Raw genomic sequence first — 13136 nt, 5'->3', positions numbered from 1 at the left:
TCATTAAGGAATAAAATGGGAGTTTCAGTTCAGCAAAGACCTAGGGCTAGGGTGGAGGAAGGAGCGTCTCAGCTCTCCTATTTACATTCTTTCATCTCAAAGCGCCATCGCAGGATAAAGGGGAAGGGAACGCAATCATAACACGCTGATTTAATATAAAGCCAAAAAGTCTATTTGCTAGGGAAAAGAAAGAAGTTTAATAAGGCAGGTAAAAAAAGCCGGATGGGAGGAACCACCTTGGATGAAGGCAGAGCTCTGCCCGGCAGCTACTCCGACACACGCCTCGGGGGCTAGTCTGCACGGCCCCTAAATTAGGGGGAAAACCAGAGCAGCCAAGGAGGCACCTTGCCATTAATTTTAATCTAGAACTGCATTTTCTTGGTTTATCTTCCTCTCTGTAAAGATATCCAATTTTACAGTTAAGAATTTAACCCTTTACTGGGCTTGGCAGCATCCATGAAGTTGCCTGATGTTCAGAGCGACCTCAGGAGAGCATGCCCACCGCCTGGAACATTATCCACACTCACTGCCTGGAAGAGAGGACAAAAATAAAAAGCTGTGTTCAGCCCAGGCCCTTCACAGCCATTACCTGGGCACGGTTTGGGACAAAAGTCCAACCCCACCGGTGGCGGCTCTGCTGGTCCCCAAGACCAGGGCAGACAGTGGCCCATGCCCTAAAGGCAGGAGGTTGGCAGCAGAGACCACTTTGGGTTATCCGGTGCTCTCACCACCTCCTCCAAGACTGCTGTTTATTTATTGGACAAATCTGCCAGCTCAGTTTAATAATTAACTCTGAGCACCACTTCTGGAGCTCTGTGGGTTTCTCACAGCTTTATAAATATACCCATGGGAACTTCAGCCCATGGACAGCCCTGCTACCCACTGACTACGGGCCCTCTTACCCACTGACTGTGGGCCCTCTTCCCAGGGGCAGCTGCAAGCCTAGCAGGTAGTCAGGAGTGCCACGCAGCAATACTGAGCGCCAGGTGTTACAACCATGCTATCATCCATCACAGATGGAGGAAACCGAGGCACAGAGCTAAGCAGCTCGCCCAAAACACACAAGGGGGCTCACAAATAGACTATCACAACCAAATCGATGGGGCTGTGTGAAAGGTGGAGGCTCCTGCACTACTGTTACCTCTTCCCCAGCTCTAGTGGTGGTATCTACCCCCGCTTTGCCCACTACACAGATCAGGTAAGCACTTCTCCCTGCTCCCATGCAAAACAGCCCTCTTGGATTAAACCACTTCTAGCAGCCCCATGCACAAATCCAGCTCCTTCTGCACTGAAGCAGAAGACTCCGCATGTGACCTTTCCTGCTCCACGAGCCGAGCGCTGGGGGGAAGCTGACAGTAGCCTCCAGAATAGTGGCACTGACATTGTAAAATCACAGCAGTTCCTGCTGCAGCGATCATCCGCCCAGCGCTCAGGGAACCAGCGAGCGCAGCAACCAGGCGGCTCGGCTCCTTCAGCCAAAGCAGCCTTCGGAGGATGCCAGCGCCAGCATCTTACTGTGTTTTACTGCACAGGAGAAGAGCGTAAGAGCAACTCATGTTCAAGTCAGGAGGAAACGTCTCATTTTCCCTTCCACGCAACCCAAAACCAGGCCTGACTCAAAGTATCTTGCACAACCAGCTTGCTCATACAGAGAGCTGTGATACAAGCAATATAAAAGCTCACTAAAGAAAGGCAGCTGTAGTGACAGGTATTTTTGCCTTACAGCGTGTCAGTTAGAAGCTGATTTTCCAGTGGAATTAGCAGGTACAGATCTCCCTGCTCCTGCGCACTCACAGTCCACAGCAGGACATGTTCCCACTGCAGAGTGGCTGCAAATCCCATGCTCACACAGTAGGTGCAGCTGACCCACCTTCTAACTGCTACTTGTTTTACCATTTTGTTCTTTTCTAAATATATTCTACTGTCTTTCCAAGTTACCACTCCATTAGAACAATTTTCCTTGAAGATATTGCTGGCTGCAGGCAAACCACAGAAGTGTTCAAGTCGTTACATGCATCAGCTAGTAAGGGCTACGAGGATGCTGAGTACACTGTTCTTGCTCTAGAGGTTGTATTAGTCCTTGCCATAAAACATTCTGATTTCCCAACTTTGTGACTTTTAAAATCTCTAGTTATGGACTCAATTCACCTGGTGAGAAGCCTAGAACACTACAAGCCAGCCTACAATGTTAACACCGACTTACCAAAAACATGTGGTATTCTTTAGGACAAAACAGCTATTCAAATTTGCAGAGAATATTGAGACAACCTGGTTGATTCGGGCGGTAATTCCATCTTTACGAGCTTTTAAAACAATTCTTATAGCCACCAATGCAATGCAGACTGAGTGCACATCTCATACATGGAGAAGAACCCCAAAGGATGCCAAGGACAGAGAGAAACAATGACTTTTGCTTTCAGCATTCTCAATAATTAATTCCACATGAAGAGGTGCTTCAGCAAAAGCAACCTCTATGACAGGTTTAAACATTTTTTGCCAGAGGAAAGAAAAAACAGAGACTTGAAAACTTACCTCTCTTTTCCAGAGGTGAAAGATGGTTCATGGGAAAAAAAAATGGGACTCTTCAGTTAATTATACAGCAAACCAAAAGAATCCTAGAACTTCAGCAAACACCGACATTGATTGTCCATGGGCAGTCTTCAAACAAACTCTTCTGATAGCAGACCAGCATCAATTACTGAATCCTGAAGAAGGAAAATAAAAGATTTTGTTTGCATTATTTCCCAAATAATTAAATATCACAAGATGCAATTTTCAGCATCAGTGGAAAAACAGCAGAGTTAAGGTCAACTAGTAACTCACAGCAGCACCACTAAGAGTGTCGGCCTTAGCAACCCTATCAATTTCACAATGTCTCATTTCTTTTATTTTTTTGCAAAAGAATCCATCAAGGCAGTACAGCTCCTCAAGCTGCAAGCCACTTGGGGAAATCAACACAAATGGAAGCTTAATAATCCTACCGATAGGTGTTTTATTTTAATTCTCCTGCCCCTCTTTGCCAGCGCCACTCCTGGGAAATACAGACTGCCCTCCAGAAATCACAGCGCAGATCAGGCTGCAGCGAGACAGCAGCTACGCGGCTCAGGAGGCGAAACCTAGCACCAGAAAACTGAGTTGGTGTTTACAGCCAACAGGCCACAGACCACCACCAAACTCATAAAACACGACGATAATTAGATCGTTCCCAGCCTCACAAAGGTACCGAGAGTAAATTGCTGCTGTTACTAAGCATTAAGCTACAACTGGATCAAGGGGATTTCTCGAGTCCCTCCCCATCCCCACGCTTTCTCTATCATCTTCGATAAGCCCTGTAGCCTCCAAACCCGAGATGAGGATAGATAACAGTTCTCCGCCGAAACACGCACGGCCATAAAAAGTTATTAAAAGACTGCAGCACACGCATTTTCTTCAGCCACAAACTCTCCCAGGGTCGCACCAGTTTGAACTTTCTTTTTCTCTATCCAGATGCTAGTGCTTTAACAAAGCTGCAGCTTGCAAATACCTGACTTGGTAGGAAAAAAAGAGTTTCTAAAATTGCATTCTTAACATTACGAAGCACTGCCTGAATTCTAATGAAAAAGTGAGTCATTAAGAGAAGAAAAAAAAGGAACCTATGGAAACATCTAGCCAAGCTCAAGAAAATGGTTTCCAAGCTCCCCAAAGCACAGGGAGGAGGAAGACTCTCCGCCACCAGCGCTGAAAGCTCTCGGCCCGCATCCCGGCGGGGAAGGGGAACGCCACCGGCCACGGGGACGCCCGGGACCCGGGCAACCCGCGGTGGCACGGCCAGCCTCTCCGGCACCCGGTTTTGCACGTGCACGACCCGCTGCACCGCCACTGCGCCCAACCTGAAAGTTTTATTCCACGGGCAGAAAACACTCTCAGCATTTCTAAATAACGTACGTACGTATGTCCCAGCTCATTACAGAGCTCTGTCCTCAACACAGGAGAAAGCACACGTTAATCACACTCATGACAGTGGCTTGGACAGGCAAGAAAACACTGATCAAAGCCGGCCATCCCAACGCCTAAAATAAATAGATCAAGTGATTCAAAGGAGAGAATGTTAAAACCAGAAAAACATAAATACTAACGGAAACCTTGAGAATATGTTTCCAGATGCCGGTGGGGGGCACGTCAAGCTCTCAAAGCTAGGAAAGTTGTCCCTGTTTTAAAAAAATAAAACACACATCTCAAGCTGGCTTTCATGAAAAGGAAAGCAACCGCTAATAATAAAAACACATATAACAAATGGAATAAACGGTAAACCGCTGACACATTAAAATACATCAGAAACAAGAAGCGATATGAATCAGCAGAAATGGTACAAGAAAATGTTAGGCATTACTCATAGCTTTTGCTAAACTAAGTTTTAAAAACCATCCAGGAACAAGGAATTCCAATGATGGCTGAGGACTGTTATTACGCAGAAACAGAGCAGTCATCAATAATATTATGGAAAGGGTAGAAGAGTGCAATAAATATTCCGTTTATCAATTTAAAGGGAAATCAGATAACATAGTCGTATCACAGGGTGGTACAGAAGTGTTTTCTCTTCCAAACAGCAATTCAGGCAGAGGAGAAACAACAGCTAATAAAAGGTGGTCATTTTTAAGTCAGAAGATCTTAACCTGCATCCCAGGAGGTCTAAAGGAGCTGGACCAGAGGCCCTCTGGACCATTTATCAGGGTTTTTAGCAAGCGTCAGCTCTAGAAGCTCCAGAAAACTGAAGGAAACCAGATGTTGTGCAATATTTGGCATTGGCGAGCAGGATGATCAGACTCATTGGAAGCTATCTGTCTATCCTACATCCTGGGAAGATGAGGGACATGGTGGTATAAAACCTGGTGAGGAATTGGAGAAAATAAATAACCAACGTCCATCAAACCTACATCGTAAATCAGTTGGTATGTGTCTTCGTCAAGATCTCGATTTTGGCTGCAACACTTAACAGCTCTGATGCAACGTGCTTGTAGCTCTCTAAATCATTTACCTTTGTACAGTATGATTTCTCAAGTAACTGGAATTGTATTACATAACACAGAATACATTAAACAGATTAACAGTTGGCCAACTGCCAAGTCATAAAATATACCTAGATCATCATTAATCACGTGCTTGCACTGAAATCCCCCGAGAACCGGCCCTTGTGCTCTGCATCATTCCCTCTCCTGCAGGGATGAGCGGAAGCCACTGCAGCCCACCGATGCCGACAGCTCCGAACAGTGAGGAGCGCGAGAGCTAGGCCCTTTTCTGAAGTAATGGCAAGCAAAGGAGCTGCGTATCTTCACTATCAAACACGAGTTGCACCGAGGAGCAGGGATACTTCTCAGTCCTACAAAGCTACTAGCAGTGTGGAAAGTGGTCAGACATTGACTGTTCCTTTATTTTCCAGCATTAAGAACAAGGGGGAACAAATGAAAGTGGAAGGTCAAAAACCAAGCAAGGGACAACGGTTCCTTGCACACGCTCCTGCTATGCTGCTCAGCTCCTTGCCACAGGATGTTGCTCATGGTAAATCTGCATAAGTTCAAGAGAAGACTGGGCATGTCACAGAGGAGAAGCCCATTGATGGTTACCAACAGCAATCGTGTCCAGCTAAGAAAGTCCTGGAAATGTTAAACATGAAGAGGCTGGAGAGGTGGAAAAGTATCACGCTTGTCTGTCCAGTTTTTTGGTCCTTTGGGAGTCTCTGCTTTTGGACACATGTTACTGGGTGAACAGATCCTTCTCCAGATCCGTTACTATCGCTCTTACAATCTCACGTGACAGAAGAACAAACAGAACATTGTAAAGCAGTAACTTTGGAAAAGATAGCAGTGATAGTGATCATCAACTGAACATGACCTGTCAGCGCTGGTCCCTTCAGCAGCAGCCCTGCATCACCCCCACGTGCAAGAAGAGACATGCTGAATGGGGGTGCTATATTTCCCCTGCACTTGGCACTAGAGTGCACTACTAAAATAGCAACTTCCTGCTCTGCCCTCCGAGAACTCAGGGAGATTCACAAATTAAAACGCTAATACTCCCAAGAATGTGGAAGGATTGGGAAGACACAGCTTATGGCGAAAGGTCACAAGAGCACAAGCTATTCACATTATTAAAGAGAAGATTACGGGCAACTGCATTGCCATCTGTAAACACCAGTCTTAGGAGAAAAATGTAGGTAACAGGCTCTACACACTAGCCAGCAAAATAAAGCAAAGATCCAGTGGCTGCACACCAACCCTAAGCAAAGTCAGATGAGACATCAGGCACAAAATATTATGAGTAAGAACAATTATGGGATTTTAAAACAGCTTAGTGAGTGCTGCTCTGCATTCTCCACCACTGTGAACTTTTCAAAATGGTACTAGACATCTAAGAGCAACAGAAATCCTCAACCCATTATTTCAAACAAAGCTGAACTTGAGGAGGTCCTATGGCATCTCTTAGAGAAGGTCATGCTGAACAACATTAACAATCTCTTCTTTTCTGGAGTTGGAGAAACTGTGGCTTTTAAACTAAATGCCACTAAAAGTAGCCCCAAAGTTGCTCCTATACTGCAGATATGCGGCATATTTAGCAGCAGGTCTACGCTGTCACAGGGCTGTTGGATGATCTGAATTCACACCAGAGAAGAAAGCAGATCCGTGAAGCAGACACCACCAGGTCTTCTTGGGATACAGAACCACTTTAGAGAGCAGCAAAGATCTTCCACATGTAATTCCATGCCAGAAACTCTCTACTGCCTCAGGTTCTCCAGTGTCATCCACGTTTTCTTGTTCCCAACCACGAAGGTTTCTGCTACGCTTCCGCAGGTCAGGAAGCCTCCTCTACTGTAGTCTATGAATCAGTCACCCACAGCTGACCAGAGAAACAACCACTACTATGAAATCTGTCTGCAGACCACTACCAGTAGTCCATGAATCACAGTAAGAACTTAGAGTAGCTGTATTTTGCCTTTTCTTTTCAAAACATAGTACCTTGAAACAACAATAAAAGCATTTTACAAGTGTTACTATATCTTCAGTTACTATGTCCCCAGTTTAAGACAAAAATAGTCCATGGTTGCAGAGTCTCCTTCTTTGGAGATAATCAAAACCTGCCTGGATTCAACCCTGTCTAACATGGTCTAGGGGGGCTTGAGTAGGGAGGTTGGACTAGGTGATCTCCAGAGGTCCCTTCCAACCTTACTGATTCTGTGATAATATATCTGGAGGACAGAAATTAGGAATATGTACCCATAGATAATACACATCAACAGCTCAGAATATCTTTTCTTTCATAAGGAGGCATTTTAATTAGCAGCAATATATATTCAGAGATTTTCAACACAAAGAGCCAGGTCCTTTCAATAAAGTTTGCATTGACTGGTGATCTTTGCTCTTCTATTTTCTTCCAAAATCCTACATTCAGCATTTCTTGTTCAAGCTATTGAAAACTTTCAGTGAATTGTCTGAAGTGACCTGGTTTCAGGGTGCCCACGTTCTACTCCCAGTTCTGCAACCCAACAGAACACGCTTGAGAACAAACAGCCAACCTAAGACAACAGAACAGTCTGCACGTCAGTTTTAAGTGATTCAAGTTCAAGGCAAGATGTTGGTTGTCCAAGACCTTGCTGAGCGTGTCCTCTGACGCCGTTTTGAGCACAATTCAGTTAAGATGACCTCCTAACATCCCTTCCACCTAAACTATCCTCAGCTACCTCCTATACACAACTATATTCTACTATGCACACACAGCATCTCAAATGTTCTCGTAACTCTGTGAAGATGTGTTCAAACACACAGAGGAGCGCCAGTTGGGTTGCTGGATCTAACAGCCTTTCCACTCGTACATCTGCTTTGAGAATTTACTTGCCAGCTGGAAAATTCCTGGAGAGTACAAGGAGAGCACAAGTACAAAATCTAGCAAGGTCGCCCAAAAATCACTAACGTATATTTGAGAAAATACACCCACTAAGCCATTCTGTCTGCTCCAGCCACCAAAAGAAACAACCTCTTGTCCCTCTTAATCCAAGATGATCTCAGACAAAGCCCTTCGTCGTGTCCCGGGTCCCTCTGACACGTGCTTTCCGTGGAAGGGGCAGCCACGCGCTATTTGCGGCACGGTTTCGCACGCAGCCTGCAATGTCCCCAATCGTTACAGCACCTTTGAAGCAGCCATCATCTAGCACGTGAAAAACCCACCTTCCAAAACCTCTCTTGTTAAGATTTTCCTTAAGGCCCTAAACACTTTCACAGTGGCTGTTTTATATTAAATGCATATAAATGACAGTCTGGGGAGCCAGGACCTGGAACAGCATTATTCTTATCACCGAAACGAGGGGGCTCCAGACCTGCGCCACCGAGGGAAACAAGAACGTGCCTCCGCGCCCACGCTGCGACCGTAGGACCCTCTTTAAACTGTAATCGTTTACTTAATTTAGCTTCGGTAAACATAGGTAATAAATTATACCCAACTACATGAGGCAAGTAGAATGGATTAAAGAAGGATTTCATGTTTATTGTACGTTGACAAAATTTGTGTTTTATTTACCCATTTTCACTGCAATACCAGATATAGAAGGGCATGCTAAAAATGACTAATAAAAAAGAGCAGCTTTGTTAGGAGAGGCTGCAGAGAGTCTCCCATGAAGGTCCTTCCCTCTCCACATTTCCATCAACAGAGGGCAGAGCCAGGGATTTTTAAAGGATATTTAAGCTCCCCAGAATAAGGACATTTTTAAGAACAACGCTTCCAAGGCAGTGCTAATTCTCACTATTTCTCCCCTCCCAAAAGTAGACACTTTCAGGTGCTGTTTAAATTTAATTTGGCTCAGGAAAGTCATAGACTTTTTTGGGCATCTGGAAAGCCTGTTTTTCTCCTTGTCTACTTGTTCGTACACCGCTGCCTGATTTATACCCAATACTGAATAAGCGTTGCAGGAGAAAGAGAAGCCATTTTGCAAGAAGGCTAAATCTGCTTGCCAGTTAACTGCTGCAAATTAAAAGGTCAAAAAAGCAATCACTGTATTTGAAAAGAATAATTTTACACAACTAAGAACTCAACCAAAAAAGAAAAATATATTAACTTTGTTCCAGTAAAATGAGCTGTCTTATCTGCTTGCGAGGAAGTTTAATAAACAGCTTTCTGGACTTCTAAGGTTTTTGAACGTATGCCAGGTCCTGTGGGGATCTTACTTGTCCTGGGTGAAACTGCAAGGCTTAAATGAAAAGTAGAAAGTGTAAAATGGGTTTTAGAAGAAATTGATTGGTTTGGTTACTTTAGCCAATCAATAATAAATGGCAACACTCTCGCTGAAGTTGCATCTGGAGGTTGCTCCCACTGCCGCAGATCCAGACCCAGGACTTAACGCGCCCGTTTCCACAGAGCAAGGTGCTCCCACAAAGCTGGAAACGCACGCTGCGGAGCGCACGGTGTCAGCCCGGCCAGATTTTCACTGACTTGAGGCTAGGGCAGCTCCGCATGGAAACACCTGGGCTTCTTAGTTCAGGCTCCCAGCCAGCCCCGCTGGAGCCAGCCAGGCAAGAGGAGCAAGGCAGGAGGCGCTCCAAGGCTTGGGCAAAGCAACAGCATGTCATGGGCCATCATTCAGCTCTCCAGGGGTCTTGACAGACCGCCTGGTAGTCCTCCTTGGAGGTCTCTGAAGGACAGAAGAGGCCAGGCTGAACTATTCTGCTAATAATTTGTGTTTGGGCCCATTGAGAGACAAGCCAGGAGAAGCTAGAGACAGAGGGCTGTTGGGTTCATGAACCCCAGCTATCTCTAGGTGGCCCAGAAGGGGAGAAGCCCTCCACGGAAAGGAAGAGCTGTATTTAAGTATTCAAAACAGAGGATAAAAGAGCATCTCTCAGCAGGTTTCCAAAACAGTCTCATATACCCACGTACACTCACCCTGCAATAAACCTGCTACACCGTTGCTGGCTCTTCGTCACTCAGCCGGTTCCTCGCAACACAGAGCACAGAGCTCTCAGGCTGGGTGTTTATGCAAATCGCTGCCGTTCTGAACCAGCTCAACATTTCACTAGAGCTGTAAACCTGCAAGAGCACTTTGCTGGCTACCATCAGCCAGCTGGTACGTTTAAGGAGCCGGTATTCAAAACAAGCAGCACAAGTTACTCAAGTTGAAACCTCTCCCATGTCATGACTTGACCATCATCCACCTCGCTGAGTTCCGGGGAATAACGAGCCTGCTGCGGTCATTACAGGCATCCTGCAATGAGACTAAACCAGCAAGCTCTTCGGCAGAGGAACTTTCCAAGGGTGCTTCCTCCTGCTTCCGCCACCCCTGCTACGGTGCATGCGAGCAGCTCGCCCGTTTTGCATGCGTTTTAGACTGCACAAATGTAGGGAAGGAAATTTCTTCAGCACGCCCACCAGAATCCAGAGAGCGTACCTGAGTCCTGCCTGCGGTGTAATATAGGAACATCACTCATTACCAGGGCAAGCTGAGAAGGAGACAGCCTGAAAGCAGTAGTGGGCTCTAAGTTGGGGGGGGGGAAGAGGAACTTAAACCATTTTTCTGTCTGCTCACAACCTAGCACCACAGATGCTCACACGCTACATTTTGCTGCTAACTGCAGAATTAATCCATAGCCTGCTCCTAACCAGAAAAGGTATCATCAGACTTATGTCCAAAAAATCCTCAATCATTAACTACCTTTGCTGCACACTTCATATTAGTTTTTAATAACTTCCTGATACAGATTAGATCAAACTTTATTATTCATCCACTGGCTGAATCTGAACTCTGTGAACACTGATTTCTTGAAGAACATCCAAATTCTCAGTGAGAATATTCGGCTTCTCTCATTAGGACAAATTTAGTTCCAAGACAAATTACATATAAATACTGATCAGTACTCCCATATTGCTCAGGTTCCTTTTCCCCTTAAGCCTAGCAGGTATCTTAAGAAGTGGCTACTGTCATTCACAAACTATTTTGTCACAGTGATGCCAAAGGGTGATGCTGCTTGCTTTCTTGATGTCAGCCCTTTGGAAAGGCTGAAATTGCATTACGTTTCCAAAGGGCTATCCTTACAGTTATCTTTAAGTAATCTAGCAGAGACGATGAGAAAAAGAGTAACCGGTGTGAAGAGTTCTGCAAATGCCAATTCCACGTGCTGGAAGGGAGGCGCATGCTCGAAAGCGCTACCACACTTCCAAGAAAACAAAAGACAAAGAAACGCTAACGCCTGCTCGTCTGCTGCAAAGAAATCTGGATCTCAGGGACCTGGGACTGACTTTTAATCCTTTCCTACCTTTCCTAACTCGATGATTCTGAGGGGGTTTTTTTAGACATTATGAAATCCTAATTCTCTTGATTTCAATGAATTTGGAATTTCGCCTAAATCAGATCTCCAATGTTGTTACGAGGGCCTGGGCCGCGCTGTTCAATGGGCAGTCTCCAAGCCAGCGTCTCCCTGGAGTTCACGTGCTCATAGTCTACCCGTCCAAGGGCATACAGGCTCTTGGCCAACACTGACAATGTAAAGGAGTTTTCTATACATCTGCAAATAAATACTTCAGCGTGTATTAATGGCATGGGAGGAGCTAGTGGCAGGAGGCATGGGGAAGGAGGTGCGACCGGACCGAGCGCAGCCGGTTCGGGAAGGCAGACAGGAGGAACGCGCTGGAGCTTGCCAACGCACCGAGGAGCTCACCAGAGCCACGAGCTCTTGGCTCTGGAGCAAGCCCGAGCTGAAGATACAAAGCGTTTCGCAGCAACAAGCGTGCGCGTTTCTAATAAAAACATCACTGTCTGCAGTCCCGCGATTTCAGAGCTGTGTCTCATCATCTTCACTGAATCCAAACTGTGGCAGAGCTCATCACAGCCAGAAGCAATTTAGAAGTTTCTGAGAAGCTGACTCAATAGGTTTCTTTAAAAAGTAAAGCCAATGAAATAATTTCAGTATTTTCTCTGACATTTCTTAAGTATCACATCTTCGTGATTAACTGTTTTGGGATGATGAAGGGGAAGAAACAATCATAGAATCAGTAAGGTTGGAAGGGACCTCCGGAGATCATCTAGTCCAACCTCCCTGCTCAGCAGGGTCACCTACAGCATGTTAGACAGGGTTGCATCCAGGCGGGCCTTGAAGATCTCCAGAGAAGGAGACTCTGGAGTCTCCTTCAAAGTCAAAGAAGTCAAAGAAATGGAATCAAAGAAATGAAGACGACTTTCAGAAACAACCGGTCCTGCGAGATTTGGAAAGCTGCAGTTCTCCTTCTGCCCCCGTGACTGCCATCATCACGTCTGAGATGTTCCTACAGCGCAGGTAACACGTGTAAACAAACCAGACAGCAATATAAAAGTACTAGGTTTACCAGACTCCCTGCCTGACAATTAAATAACGCAGAGCATATCAATACTAAGAAAACGCACGCTTACCGAGGCCGAACGCCCAGCCGCTGCTGCGGAAAGGATCGCCGGACCCTGCCTGCGCAAAGCTCCTCGTGCTTGTCCCGGAGAACTGCGCTGCACTTGCAGAACTCAAAGCGAACAAATCAAAGCCCATGCAATCCTCGATGGTTATCTGAGCACTTCCTGCGATTCGACATCTCTCTCCTCGTCACCCAGCCAGAACAGGTCGTCCTTGTGCTCGCACCCCCCTCCCCGATCCGCTTAGTGCTTTGCCAGAGCAGGGAATTTCTCCCTGCTTTTCCAGCAGCACCTTTGCAACCGCGGTGCGTCTCGCATTTTCGGACAATATTCCTCGGCGGCGCTACCAGGAAGGGGCTGCAAGGAGCCCAGCGCGAAGCGGCGAGGCTGGAGGTGGCAAAGACGCGCTCCGTCGGAGCGACTTCAGCAGCGACTCTTATCTCCTGAAATAGCTCCTCCGCGTCTCCGTGCGAGGGGAGAATTTGATATACCCTTTTCTGACAAACTAGCTAACAGCAAAGCGAAGGACTCAGAAGTGTCACCTCCAATCTCCGCTGGAAACCTGGACGACGTGCAGCTTCCACAGCCCTTTGATCTACCTACCGGCAGCCACCGAAGAGGCCGCGTTGCGGGCAAGGCCGCCTGCGAGACACCGGGCGCGCACGGGTGACCCAGCGCCACAGGCCCGCGTCCTCAGGAAGGACCAAACATAAACAGGAGAGACGAGGAATATCTGGGCAAAACGGGT

General features: G+C 46.3%; 1 protein-coding gene across 4 annotated transcripts in view; it reads right to left on the bottom strand.

Annotated features, from left to right (window-relative positions):
* The window catches only part of NCOA1 (nuclear receptor coactivator 1), a 125852-nt gene that overhangs the window by 78739 nt on the left and 33977 nt on the right, over positions 1-13136 (bottom strand). For all 4 annotated transcript variants that reach the window (XM_062573316.1, XM_062573315.1, XM_062573318.1 and 1 more), the window contains exon 2: positions 2533-2705. The gene's annotated coding sequence lies outside the window, so the exon portion shown is untranslated. The remainder of the gene's footprint in view (positions 1-2532; positions 2706-13136) is intronic.

This window comes from Rhea pennata, chromosome 3 (genome assembly GCF_028389875.1).
Source record: "Rhea pennata isolate bPtePen1 chromosome 3, bPtePen1.pri, whole genome shotgun sequence".
NCBI classification, from domain to species: domain Eukaryota; kingdom Metazoa; phylum Chordata; class Aves; order Rheiformes; family Rheidae; genus Rhea; species Rhea pennata.
Note: the sequence above shows the minus strand (reverse complement) of the source record. Positions and strands in the feature narration are given on the sequence as shown.